Source organism: Lycium ferocissimum, chromosome 6 (genome assembly GCF_029784015.1).
Source record: "Lycium ferocissimum isolate CSIRO_LF1 chromosome 6, AGI_CSIRO_Lferr_CH_V1, whole genome shotgun sequence".
NCBI classification, from domain to species: Eukaryota; Viridiplantae; Streptophyta; class Magnoliopsida; order Solanales; family Solanaceae; genus Lycium; species Lycium ferocissimum.
The window spans coordinates 53,618,218-53,633,124 of NC_081347.1; the positions used below are offsets into that span (position 1 = coordinate 53,618,218).

General features: G+C 39.4%; 1 pseudogene; it reads right to left on the bottom strand.

Moving 5' to 3' along the window:
- Positions 1-349: 349 nt before the first annotated feature.
- LOC132061392 (uncharacterized) overlaps positions 350-14,907 on the bottom strand; it is a 29,812-nt pseudogene continuing 15,254 nt past the window's right edge.

Below are 14,907 nucleotides of genomic sequence, written 5' to 3' on the forward strand. Positions count from 1 at the left end.
TTATGTTTAATTCGGAACCAATGGAATTGTTGTAAATTGATACTATTGCACAATAGATTTCAAGACAAAAAACAAAACCAATTTATTTCACTCTAAGTAAATTCAACTAGGGTAACTGTTGCTGGCAAGTTTAAGGATCATATTCACACATGTATCACAATAGCTATTTTGTCCAGAATTTATAGCATAATGTAACATTAGGGACCTACATTGTACAGTCTTCTCTGATAACAACACCGAAATAACTAGTTTTTGATCAAACCAGAATATGAGTAAACAAAAATAAAATGATACATGGAAAACATTTAACTACAACATCAAACTTAAAAGAGTAGGTAATTCATAAGCCCTAAGTTCTCCTCCTCTTCCTTGGACGATCATCTCTTTCACTGCCACTACTGTCAGATTCTGAATCAGAACTAGAACTATCAAACTCACCTGATCTCTGAGACAGGCTTTTGTTCTTTCATGATAAGCCTTGACATGCTCTTTAAATGCTCTCGCAAATTTTCAGTTATCCCACCTAGACCAATGGAAGTGAAGAAATTGATTGCAAACCTCGTATTTTTTGGATTATCCTTTAGCAGTATCCACTCAAAGACTGTTGCATAGAGAGGTCATTAAGACGCTCATTCAACAAATGGATGCCAAGGTGCTCTGCCAACTCCTAGAATAGGATGATAGAAACTACGAGTCCACCAAACAGTATAGAGAACCTTGATCTCTATATGTTTCCTCAAGCAAACAGAACAGGAAGTAAATTAGGCACAATATTTACGTGAAAAACTCCTTGCTCAAGGGATTAAAAACCACGAGCCACCGGAGTAGGATTTCAACTTCACTAACTGAGCAACTTTCATATTACAACCTTAGCAACCTATGAATTAAACTCCTAATCCCTCACCCCTTACAATAACTCTATTGTAAGCTACAACCCTTGACTAACTCTAGCCAAGCAACCAACACCTATTGAATAACTCTACCCAATAAACTACTAACCTTGACTAACTCTAGCCAAGACAACAAAATAACCAAAGTTCAGAAACTTCCTACAATGACACTTCTCGAAAGTAGTGTAGGATTACAAGTAAGAACAAAGTAACAAAGACTTAACAAACATTAGGACTTAAGACATCTTCAGTTGTTGGGAGCTAGTCCTTGAGTTTGATGAATCTTTGTTATTGAAAGCATCAAGAGAGCAGTGGCAGCTACACTTGAGAGAGAATATATTTTCTAATTTTGCAAGTGATACCTTTAACCTAGTAACATGTTGTATATATATTGGGGAGCATGTGAGTAGCATGTGACCATGGATAGGGACCTTTCATCTTTTACAATTGGCCTTTAGCTACAGGTTTGACCTTCAAACCATCATGTTATCTGGTCGGCACGATTAAAAGTACCTGACTTTACAACTATTGCGTTGGATCGTATCGCACTCAGGGGATCTGATCGAGTACCTGGTCCCTCTAGTGTTTGTCAAATCATCAAAACACAATATGGCATAACTTATCAATTTCCCCCTTTTTGATGATGACAAACCCATATCTGAAGTTCCCCCTGAGAACCAGATTCCCCACTTGTTCCCCCTATGAATTAGGCTTACACAACATGTTAAGACGCAATCAAATTTAAACTCAGCATCATATCAATTATTTCCTCCCTTAGAGACACTTTCCCCTTTTGGCATCATTGAAAAGAGCAATAAGAGTGATACAAGCATAACGAAGTTCAGTGACATTACCTCATGGCCACTGGGAAACACAACATGAACAAAAGTAAGAACAACAGAGCATAGGAACAGAGTAAACATTGCACAAAACAGAGTAATTGCTCATTAAAAAAAGTGACCATTAAACATATCCGATAATTAGCAGTCAAAACAGCACAAGTTATGATAATTAAAATATCAAAAGTACTAATGTCATCAAGGGAGTAGGGGTAAGCAAAAAGGATTTTTAAAGGGAGGACTGGGCTAAAGGGGACAGGGAGATAGGGGATAAGCTGGAAAGGATCTAGTGAGAGAAGGCCTTGATAATCGTTTCTATTCTTTCATTGGATGCCCTCCGATCCTGGACCATTTGGTCACGGAGCACATCGAGCTTGTTCCTCAACTCTGCATTTTTCAGCTCTCAATTCAGCGTTAGCATTTGCCAGCTCGGTACTGGAACCAGGTTCCTGTGCCTTTGCAGCTAGCTGTGTCTTTAAGATAGCAATCTCAACGTGAAGCCTTTCAATCTCCGCATTGGCTTGTTCCTGTGCCTCAATCAGACTAGAGATGGCTGAACTGCTGCCAACACCACCCTTCTTTAGCACACATTCACACTCTTCTAGAGTCCCCATGGGGAACATCTGCTTCAGGTAGCTTTTCCAGTCTTGACTCTAAAGTACTCAAAGATCCAGGTCAAGAAGAACTCATATAGAAAACTATGCTTCCCTTCCCTGGCATTAACCACCTTGATCATGTGCTCAATCATAAGACAGGATAGACTGATAGACTAAAAATTTACTAGAGCTTCGAGAAGGACCAGGTCTGCCACAGAAGCAATGCATCTTCTTTCAGCCCTTGGAAGCAGAGCCTTGCTGACAAAGCTAAAATAGGAGTTGATACTCAGCCTTGAGCTGCTTCTTATACAACCTCTCACCAGGTGCAGACACTCTCCTTTTGACAATCATATCTTTGAAAGCTTGTGATGATTTCCCTTCAATTGATTTAACTCCATCAGTGGGGACACCCAGAATTTCTCCCAACTTAGCTTCATCAAACTCAAATTCTACCCCATTTACTGATAAAGCTAGGGTAGAGTTATCAGTGTACATAAGGTTTGTGTAGAACTCGGTGACTTCTTTTTTAAAAACATGAGGGGCGAGAGAAACAAATAGATGTTCCCATTTTGAAACTCAACTATCTCCAATAGCTCTTTCATTCCATCCTTCTCTGCAATTTCAAAATCAAAAACTCTACCCAACAGCACCTTTTGATCCTTCAGATTTTTCTGCCTTTCCAATTCCAAGTCTTTTAAGCTTTTGTATTTTTGTTGAGGAACCAAGTTCCTCACTTGTACCACTTTTTCTTTTCTTAGAGGAGGCAGACACATTCTTCTCCCCTTCAATATTTTCATGGACACCAACTTCTGGCTCAACCTCTATGGGTTTCTTTCCTTTGTCCTTCCTATTTTTCTTAGAATTTTTAGACACAGTTACTACATCCTCCTCATCTCTCAAACCATGCTTCACCATCCTTCGTCTTTTCTTTCCTGCACTCTTTTCCTTGCTGGCCTTCAGAGCAATCTCACGTTGAACCTTGCTCTTTTGCCTAATAGTAGGCAGCCTAGTAGAAAAATGCTTTCTAGCACTTTCACCACGTCATCTCACATGACTAGATGACCTTTTGAAAACAGTTCCTAAAATAATGTCACCATCTGAGTCAACCTCTTGAGAAGGATTGGGGGAACCAGGTTCCTTCTCAAGAGAAGGATTACACACAAGTACAACAATGGTAGAAAACAGTTTCCCAGTGTCAACTAAGGAACCAGGTCCCTCATTCACATCCCCTGTTTCCTGGACACTGAACATTTCACCCTGACTCACTTCCCCTTGAGTCATTTCCCCCTGACTCTCTACACTTAGACCTTTGGCATGCATAGCATCAACAAAACCAGCAACAATCTCTACTTCGCTTTCCAAAATATTAGACATACCAATATTTTTTCAGAAAAATTTCCATCAAAATCGACAGAGGAGTTCTCTACTCTCCTATCACTAACCAAAGGGTCAGAGTTACCTGATTTATGAGGGCATTTCTCAGGATCTCCCTTATCAGTGGTCGTTTCTTATTTCTCTGCATCACTCATGCTTGCAGACTTATGCATAACCACAGGACTAGACGGTTCTTCAACCCTGCTTGATTCCTCGGTACCCATAACTGCAGTGCCTAAGGTTTGGCTAGAAACCTCAATACCATCATCTTTTTTGTCAAGCTCTTCAGTGTTTTGGAAGAATTTAAACACTGACAGAGTTTGACCACTTTCCTCTGAGTCGGGTTTTTCAGTTGGGCCAGGGTTTGAGGAAAAAGGCACGTATTTCTTCAGGGTTTGAGGAAAAAGGCACGTATTTCTTCGAGGTTTGATTTTTTTGAGTTTTAGAGAGACCTGAAAAGGTTGGTTATGATAGTTGTGCAGGCGGATTTAAGTCGGTGGAGATTGGGGATTTTGGTGGTGAGTCTTGTGTTTTTGGGTCTGATGAAGGTTAGTTTTTGGAAGGTGAAGATGTGGGGTTCGTTTCTAGGACATTGGGAGAGGAAGATTCGCTTAGAAACATGGTGATTTTTCAAGAAAAGATTGGAAGATGAATGATAGATGTTATACAAGAGAGGGAGAGAAGATGAAATGCTTTAAGTGAGGAGTGAGAGAAACGACACTTTCGTTTAAAATAGGAAAACAAGGAGCCTGTTCCGATTGGGTGTTATAAATGGACCTTTTATGCGTTGGGTTGATTCAGAAAAGGTGTAACGTTTTGGGCTTAATTTGAAAATGAGGTGGAAGAATTTTTCATGACATGGCACTTTTAGACAATTTAAAAAGCATATAAGTACTGAAGAGACTACTAACCTGAGTCATAGGAACATGTTTCCTTGATAGCCTTTTTAAAAAATAGGCAAAAGCTCTGAGAGATGCAATGTCTCCAATGCTTAAGTTGTCCTGAAAATGCCATGCGTGTATACATGTAACTGTATAGAGATGAGTTAGATGCCACCAAAACACACTTTTAGCATTGTACCTTTCTCTTAATATAGCCAATAAAGAGAAAGCCACTCGTTGAGCTTGATCAAGCCCAACTCCAAACGATTTCTTTCAAAATGCTTTCTGCTCAGTGCTTTGGTGAAGATGTCTGCTGCCTAGTCCTCTATCTTGTAGAACTTCATACGAAACAACCCCTTTTAAACATTATCCCTTAGGAAATGGTGCCTTACATCAATGTGTTTGGTCTTTTTGTGTTGCACTGGATTTTTTGCCATATTAAATGCACTTGTATTATCACACAACAAGGGAACACATTTAGTAAGCACACCAAAATCCTTAAGTTGTTGTTGGATACATAGCAATTGAGCACGACATGAGGCAGCCACCACATACTCACCTTCAACAGTAGAAAGAGCCACAAATTTTATTTTATTTTTTTACCCCATAAGATCAAGCATGACCCCAGAAAATTCGCCATTCCAGAGGTGCTCTTTCTATCTACCAGGTAACCAACACAATTAGCATCAGTATATCCAATCAAGTCAAAGTTATCTCCTGAAGGATAGAAGAGGACCAGGCCCTAAGTCCCCTTGAGATACCTCAATATTTTCCTTTAGACTAGATTGGAACCTTGCACACAACCCAACACTAAAGAAAATGTTAGGTCTGCTAGTAGTTAAGTACAACAATGACCTAATGATACCCCTATACATAGTTTTATTCACAAGAGAACCAAGTTCATCCCTATCAAATAGAGTAGCAATGGCTATAGGTGTATCAATGGGTTTAGCATTCTCCATATCAAATCTTTTAAGTAGTTCCTTGATATACTTTTGTTGAATTATCATGGTGCCTTTTGAGGTTTGTTTTACTTGCAGCCCCAAGAAGAAATTCAGCTCACCCATCATGCTCATCTCAAATTCATTTCCCATGAGCTTGGAAAACACTTCACAAAAGGAATCATTTGTGGCACCAAAAATGATGTCATCAACATAAACTTGCACAATCAATAGATTTCTTCCTCTTTTCTTCAGAAATAAGGTGTTGTCAATTTTTCCCCTTGTAAAGCCATTTTCAAGAAGAAATCTTGACAATCTCTCATACCATGCCTGAGGAGCTTGCTTTAAACCATATAGAGCCTTGTCAAGTTTGAACACATACTCAGGATGTTCATGACTTTCAACGCTAGGAGGTTGCTTGACAAAGACTTATTCCTTCAAATACCCATTAAGAAAAGCACTTTTGACATCCATTTGGAACAATTTGAATTCCATATGAGTTGCAAAGACAATAAGAATCCTGATTTCTTCCATTCTTGTAACAGGTGCAAAGGTTTCATCATAGTCAATACATTCTTCTTGATTGTATCCTTGAACCACCAGGCTTGCCCTGTTCCTTGTAGTTTCCAAATTCATCAAGCTCATTGCAAAACACCCACCTAGTCCCAATCACTGTTCTATCTGACGTCCTAGGGACCTAGTGCCACACTTTGTTTCTCTCAAATTGATGGAGCTCTTCTTGCATAGCAGCTATCCAATCAGCATCTTTTAAAGCCTCCTTGATATTCTTGGGTTCAATTTGAGATGGGAAGGCTGAGAAGGAAAACATGTTCCTTGCCCTAGATCTAGTTTGAATACCAGAGTCTAAGGGAGTTATCACATTGTGGAGTGGATGAGACCCTTTATACTTCCAGTTGGATACTTGGACTTTAGGATTTGAGGGACCAGGTTCCTCGATGATTGATTCGTCATTGACTGTATAGAGGTCTGACTTCTGCTTCTTTGTTTATCACCAGGAGTGCCTGAAACAGCAGCTTCTACCCGTTGTTCAGCTTCAAGTGGGGTAATAGAGGAACATGGTTCCTCTGTGTTTTCTAGAGATTCTACTGCATCTTCTTCATTGCTCTGCTTGACTTGACTCATTAATTTAGTCATTCCATTTGAGATTTTAATGGCTTCATCAGGAACCTTTAAAAACTCTCCATCTTCATCATCGTGTGTTCCCTTGTCTCCCAATTCATTTAATTCATCAAAGATCACATGCACACTTTTTTCCACACCGAGTTCTTTTGTTGTAAACCTTGTATGCCTTCCTATGAGAAGAGTAACCAAGAAATATTCCTTTATCACTTTTTGCATCAAATTTTCCCAAAGCTTCCTTACTATTATTGAGAATAAAGCATTTGCATCCAAATGCTCTTAAGTAGGTCAGCTTGGGCTTTCTCCCATTTAGCAATTCATAGGGGATCTTCTCAAGCAAGGACCTGATCATGCACTTATTAATCACATGGAAAGCAGTGTTGACAGCCTTAGCCCAAAAGCTTTTGGACACACCACTTGCTATCAACATTGTCCTAGCCATATCTTCCAGTGTCTTGTTTTTCCTCTACACAACACCATTTTGCTGAGGTGTTCTAAGAGTAGAAAAATTACGAATTATACCATTTTTAGCACAAAACTCTTCAAATTTAGCTTTGTCAAACTCACTACCATGATCAGATCTAATACTCACAACCTGTTTTCCCAGCTTCACCTGAATCTGTTTCACAAATGCCAGAAACACAGGGAATGTTTCATCTTTGGTTCTTAGAAATAGAGTCCAAGTGAATCTAGAGTAGTCATCAACAATCACGAAGTGAATCTAGAGTAGTCATCAACAATCACAAAGATATACTTCTTTCCTCCTCTGCTTTGAACCCTTATTAGTCCACATAGATCCATGTGAAGAAGATCTAATGGTCTTGAGGTGCTCACTTCTTTATTTGGTTTGAAGGAGGATCTCACTTGCTTCCCTTTTATGCATGCATCACACGCCTTGTGATCTTTGAATTTGACATTTGGAAGCCAACAAACCAGGTCCTTTGAAACAATTTTATTCAACAGAGAGAAGCTTGGATATCCTAGTCATCTGTGCCATAACCCAGCATTATCATCTACAGCACTGAGGCATGTCAAATCAGCACCATTTAATGAGTCAAAATCTGCAACATAGATGTTCTTGACTCTCTTTGCTACAAGCACTACTTCACCAGTTTTGAGATTGGTGACAGTGCAAGAGCAGGACATGAACTTCACTTCATTTCCCTTATCACAGATTTGGGACACACTTAACAAATTGTACTTCAAGCCATTTACAAAGTACACATTTTCAATTACATGGGAGAGTATCTTTCCAATTTTGCCAATGCCAAGAATATATCCTTTCTTACCATTTCTAAAAGACACACTCCCACCTTGGAAGGCCTTAAGTGAGAGGAAATCATCTATTCTTCTAGTCATATGCTTTGAGCAGCCACTATCCATGAACCATTTTTGACTTCTTCTTCTTCTCCTAGAACACAAATCCTCGGGCATAGCCTGCAAACAGAGTCACTTGTTATATTTAGGAACCCAAACTAGTTTGGGTCCCTTATAATGATAGAATAGGTGAATTAAGATTCTTTTTGCCCATGCAGGTAACACATTCTTCTTCTTCTGGGGATCGGGTCCCAGGAATTAGACTTCTTTTCAACAAAATTCTTGTTTTTATGCAAGGGCTGAAGTTTGGCTCTACATATTTCTTTGTAATGGCCAGTTTAACCACAGTGAGTGCACAGCCAATTGTCAGTCACAGTGACATATTTTCCATGGGGATGGCAGGAGGCTTTGGCCTTTTGAAAACCAATTTCTTGCCTTCCACCATTACTCTTGTACATAGCAGCAACCACATCAGAGGACCAGGTCCAGTGAAGTGACTTGTCAATATCAATTTTAACCCTTTTTAGATCCTCTTGAATTTGCTTATTCTTTTCTAGCTCAGTAGTGAGACTCATTTGATTTTCTTGAGTTCACTTCAGATGCAGATTGTGCGTCCACCAAATAATATATGATGGACCTGGTTAAGTACCAGTTCCCTTATGTAACGCAGTAAGTATAGAAGGCAAGATATTAACATAGAAAACTCTTTACTCAAGGGATTAAAAGTCACGACCTACCCTTGTAGGATTTCAACTCTACTAACGAGCAAATTTAAGTTACAACTCTATCATAAGCTAGAGACTAACTCCCATAATCCCTCACCCTTACAATAACACTTATGTAACCTAGGAACTAACCCCCGTAGTCCCTTACACTTGCAATGCTCCGATTGCAAGCACCTCCACTTGACTAATTGCAAGCACCTCCACTTGACTAACTCTAGCCAAGGACCCTTAATACACCTAGATAACTCTAGCCTAGTGTACCACTCAAAAGCTTAAGGAAACACACTTCTAACAAGCACATTTTGAGAATTTAACATACCTACAAACAGCTTCTAAGCAAGAAGAGTAGGTTTTCAGTTTAGGCACAAATGAACAAAGATTTACAACAACCTAAAGAACATAGACTAAACTCATATCAGGTTTTGGTTCTTCAGCTTTAAAGTAACTATGTTCTTAAGAGATCTTGAGAACTTGTGTCGACAGCTTTGCACAATTTAGATTCAATTTTCAAGTCTACTCAATATGTTGCCATCATGTTGTATATATAGTGGGAGCATGTGGGATGAAAAGAGATCACTATTCATTTTGACCTAAAGCATAGGACAACTACATTGTACTTGTGTGTAGTGGCTCGGCTTTTACTACGTTGTTCTCTCGACGTGCAAGGTGCACGAGAGAGCACAGACATGGACTGAGGTCTCTATGCGGTTCGAAAATAGTTTGACAATCATCAAAACACGAAGGCACTTGAAACTATCGATTTCGCCCTTTTTGATGATGACAAACTCATAGACTGATATTCCCCCTGAGAACCAGCTTCCCACATGTTCCCCCTGCAAAGCAGACCATCATTGTCAAGGCACCTACAACATGTTTGCAACATAGTACAACACATTCCTCTACGAACTGGAGATCCTTTCAATTTTAGTATAACGCATATCTTCCCCTTTTTGGCATTATCAAAAAGTATAGCATATCCTTTCAATTTCAGTACCGCCCTGGCATAGAAGAAGCCCAGGCACATCAAGACATAACAAGCAAAAGATAAAACAATTGCCTTCACAGAGAAAAAGCTAGAGCGAGCCATTATCAATGACAGCTTAAAGCAACATACATAGTAGTTTTCTAGATATAACGTATGATAATTTAAAACACTAAAGAGAGCCGGTGTTAGTGAAGAAGATCAGAGAGGGAAACTTGAAAGATAGTGTGACAGCGAGAAGAGGATGTAACATGGAGATATGAAGATCATGGAATTAATAGGGCTAAGAGACACAGGAAAAGACCTTGATAAGATTGTCCAAACGTAAGTTGGCTACCCGCTAATCGCTGACTAGCTGATCTTTGATCTCATCAATCTATTGTTTTAATTGTTCATTTTCAGCCTTCAGCCTTGTATTTGTAGCTTCTTGTTTAGCGCAGGGATCGGGTTCCTTAAGCAACTGAGTCTTCAAAAGAAAATTTGCGTAGCCTATCAATTTCAGCAGTTGCTTTTTCTTGAGCATCAATTAAACTTGAAATAGTCGAAGTAGGTCCAACCCCACTTCTATTGGGTATACACTCACACTGCTCCAATATTATTATTGTGACCATCTGCTTCTGTGTTCCTTTTGTGGCCTTGCCAGTTGTCACTCCAAAGTGTTCAAAGATCTTTGGTAAGAAAAAACCATAAGGAAGACCATGTCCACCCTTGTTGGTATGTATGACCTTAATCATGTGCTCGATCATTAGAGACGACAGGCTAATGGATTGATAATTTGCTAGAGCTTCAAGGAGATACAATTCGATGATAAAAGCTTTACTTCTCCCCTCAGTTCTTGGCAGCAACACTTTGTTAACAAGCTCGAACAAAAGCTGATATTCAGGCTTGAGTTGTTCTTTGAAGAGCCATTCTCCAGTGGCTGTGCCTTCGAGCTTGACAATCAAGTCCTTGAAGGCTTGAGTGGCTTTTCCCTCCACGAACTTTATTCCGTCGGTAGGTACATCGAAGATATTGCATAGCCTTACTTCATCCGATTTAATCTCCGATCCATTTACATAAGATATCAAGGTGGTGTAGTCATCAGAATAGCAGAGGTTTGCATAAAATTCCTTTACTTCTCTGCCAAACACTTTTGGTCTTAGAGCAACAAGAAAAAAATGACTCCACTGTTGGAACTCGAGGATCTCTACTAATTCATTCATTCCATTGTACTCTGTGATCTTTCATCAAACACTCTCCCAAGTAGCACTTTTTGCTTCCTCAGATTCTCTTTCCTCTGCAGTTCTAATTTTCTGAGCCTTCATCTTTTTGCAGAGTAATCAGGTAAACTTTTTGAACTGACTTTTCCTTTTCTAGAATATGAGGATCTCCCCTTTTCTTTGGAATGTGCATCCTTCTTCTCAGATGCTTTTTCCTTTTCATTTCTTCTTTTCTTGGAGTTTTTTTTCTCTTGAGTAGGATTTTTCTCTTTCTCTCTCTCGACTTAGGAAACCACGATATTCTCCGGTAGATCAATTTCCTTGTCAATGAGCCTTTTTCTCAGCAGCATTGTTCTTTTTTTCCCCTCCAGTCTCCTTGACTTCTTTTGAGTAGAGGGACCAAATTCCTCTGTAAACTTTCCTCTTGACAATTTTGCTTTCTGACTTCCACCGTTGCCTTTTTCCACTAGTTGAACAACATCATCACAACACATCTCACTCTCTACTCCCTTCTCCGCCATTCCATGTGTCTTTAAGTTTCCCTCAGAAATTTTATTTCCATCAGTAGAGATATGCTTCTTTGCACTGACTTGATCCTCTGTGTCCTCAATTCTTCATTTTCTTCGAAGTCCTCAATGTATTGAAGAGCTTCCACGACAGTCTCAATAGGTTTGGAAGGAGGATTTTTAGAAGAGGATACAATTTTTTTAGGAATCTGACTCTTGTGAGTCCTGGAGGAGTCCGAAATTTTGGGTTTCTAGGGAGTGATAGAAGGATCTTGATTTGACGAATAGGGAATTTTGGGGAAGAGTATTGAGGTTCTGGGTCTTAGGAGATTTAGCTTTTAGAAGGTGAGAGAGCAATCTTTATTTCAGGCATGGTCAAAAATTCGTTTTGAGACGTGATCGAACCGAGAGAGAAGGAGGTGGAAGCCCAGAGTTCTTCACTAAGAGTTCTAAAGAGAGAATAGTCAGAGAGTTTAAGAGAGAGCGGGGGAGGGAGCCTTTTAGTTAAGGGAAGTAAGCGACGAACCAATTTTGATTGGCTGGGAGAACTTTTCTTAATCAACTAGGTTGGTTCAAATAGATGAGGTGTTTTGGATCAGCAGTGTTGATATAAGAAAAAAGTTTAATGACATGGAACCCTTTAGCAATTTAAAGACATATCAGTATTGAAGAACTACTAACCTGAGTTTAGGGAACCAGGCTCTTCAACGAATGAGAATCAGCATGAACTCTGGGAAAAGGCATTCTTCAATACTTCAATAATCCTAGTATTTCCCTGTGTGTATACCTTTACTCTTGTCATTACCAATCAGGTAGAAGAACCTTTGGGGGAGCACAACAAGTTTTTTATATATGGGAGAATGTAGAGCTAGTTTTGCCACAATCCAAAGGATACACTCTCATTTTGGTAGGTCTTGAGTGAGAAAAAGAACTTGATTTATTTTTGTTCGGCTCAATCTAATATTTGACCCATACTAAGTATCCCTTATGACTGCCTCCTCTCACTCAATCCTTTCGGAAGAATTATTTATCAGACTTACGAACCCAAACTAATGTGTGTCCCTTATCATGATAAAACAGATGAATCAGATTCTTCAATGTCCATGCAAGCATCACCTTCTTCCTTGCCCAGAGACCAGGTCCCTCTATTTTGAGTTTTCATTTGATGGATTTCTTTCTTTTCTGAAGATACTGATGTCTAATTCTGAAGGCATCCTTGCGGCAATTTCTCCAAGCATTCCGTGCATTCAGACGATTTCCACTCTTAGCAATAATTTTTTTAACAGGGTGGTTAGGAGTTTTATCGTCCTGAACGTCAATTTTATTCTTGCCTCCACACTCAAACATGACTGTAGGAGAAGTCTCATTCATTGAGCAGGACCAATTTAGAGATTTCTCTAGAGAAATACTAATCCCTTTTAGATCCTCCTGTAGTTGTCTGTTCTTTTCTAGCTTAGAGGTGAACTTCACTTTGAATTTCTAAAGCTCATTTTCCAATTCAGGTTGATCCTCATAGGCTTCTTCCTTTTCTTTTGGAGTATTCATCCATTGCTTCTTTTGATTCTTTAACAGAGAGTTTTATCTTGTTACTTCACCAATTTGATTTTCAAGATCTGCAATGGATCCTCCCATATCGTCTCTTTCAAGCTCCAGCCCATTGATTTCCTCATAGAGAGAGCTCTTTTCTTTAACAAGACTATGAAAAGCATCGATTAGAGCATTTGCCAAGGCCATCAACTTTATTTGAGAGTAATTTTTTAAGTTCTTCTGAACTTCAAAGAAGTTTACCTCAATATCTTCATCTTCACTGTCCGAGTCAGATCTGGCCATAAGTGCACACGTTGATTCATTTTCAGAAGCCTTATTGTCATTTATCATGCGCACTTTGTTTGGACATTCTCATCTTTAGATCTGCCGAAGATATCCTTCCAGGCACTCTGCTTGTAAGAGGTACAAGTTCTAATAAGGTGGCCAGGTTTCCCACACTTGAAACAGCAGCGTTGTTCTCTTGATTGTTCTGAGCTTTCTTTTCGAGACTGACTATTTCTTTGAGCTTTCTTCTTGCGTCCTTGATTTAAACAATCCGGGTCAGACTCCTCCTCACTTGAGTTACTTTAGCTGCCTTGTGGTTCAGACTCTCTTCTTCTTTCAACTTTCTCCTTTCTAGATCTTGCACGGTTTCGTTATTTTTTATCTTGAGAAGTTCAAACTTTGTACTGAGCTTGTCAAATCCATTGTGTGTACTTTTGAGAGCCTCTCAGATATCCTTTGTTGTCTTACAAATGGCAACTAAGTTGTATTGGCCTGATCCAATTCTTCGAAGAAGAATCCTTTTAGGTTTTTTATCCTTTTGTAGGGTATAGCTATCTTGTGCAGGAGTAAGCAGGCCATCTGAGATAATGTCCCATAGCTCTGGGTCCTTAGCAGTGATGAATTCTTCCATTTTACCCTTCCACCAGTCATAGTGTTCTGCACTGAATCTTGGTGGTTTTAAGATACACTCACCCTTTGTTTAGTTTGACGAGCTAGCCATGAACAGGGGCCTTTCTAGGTGTTAACCTTTAAGAAAGAACCCGCTCTGATACCAATTGATGCAGGCTATGCGTCCAGCAAATAATATATGAGGGACCTGGTTAAGTACCAGTTCTATTATGTAATGCAGTAAGTACAGAAGGCAAGATATTACCATGAAAAACTCCTTGCTCAAGGTATTAAAAACTACAACCTACCTCGGTAGGATTTCAACTCCACTAACGAGTAACTTTAGGTTACAACTCTATCGTAAGCTAGGGACTAATTACCATAATCTTTAACCCTTACAATAACGCTTATGTAACCTAGGAACTAACCCCCGTAGTCTCTCACACTTGCAATGCTCCGATTGCAAGCACCTCCACTTGACTAACTCTAGCCAAGGAGCACTAATACACCTAGACTAACTCTAGCCTAGTGTACCACTCAACAGCTTAAGGAAACATACTTCCAACAAGCACACTTTGAGAATTTAAGATACCTACAACAAAATTCTAAACAAGAAGAGTAGGTTTTCAGTTTAAGCACAAATGAAAAAGATTTACAATAACCTAAAGAACATAGACTAAACGCATATCAGATTTTGATTCTTCAGCTTGAAAGTAACTTTGTCCTTGAGAGATCTTTAGAACTTATGTCAGCAGCTTTGTGCAATTTAGATTCAGTTTTCAAGTCTACTCAATATATTGCCATCATGTTGTATATATAATGGGAGCATGTGGGGTGAAAAGAGACCATTCTTCATTTTGACCTAAAGCATGGGCCAACTCACAGCTGTACTTATGTACAGCAAGTGGCTCGGCTTTACAGTTGTTCTCTACTGACGGTGCAAGGTGCACAGAGAGCAGATTACAGACTAGGTCTCTATTTGGTTCTGAAAACAGTTTGACAATCATCAAAACACGAATGCACTTGGAACTATCAACTTTCAAGCTCAAGATGAGTCTCACTGGCCACTTGTTTTCCTTTGGAAGGAGTGTTAACC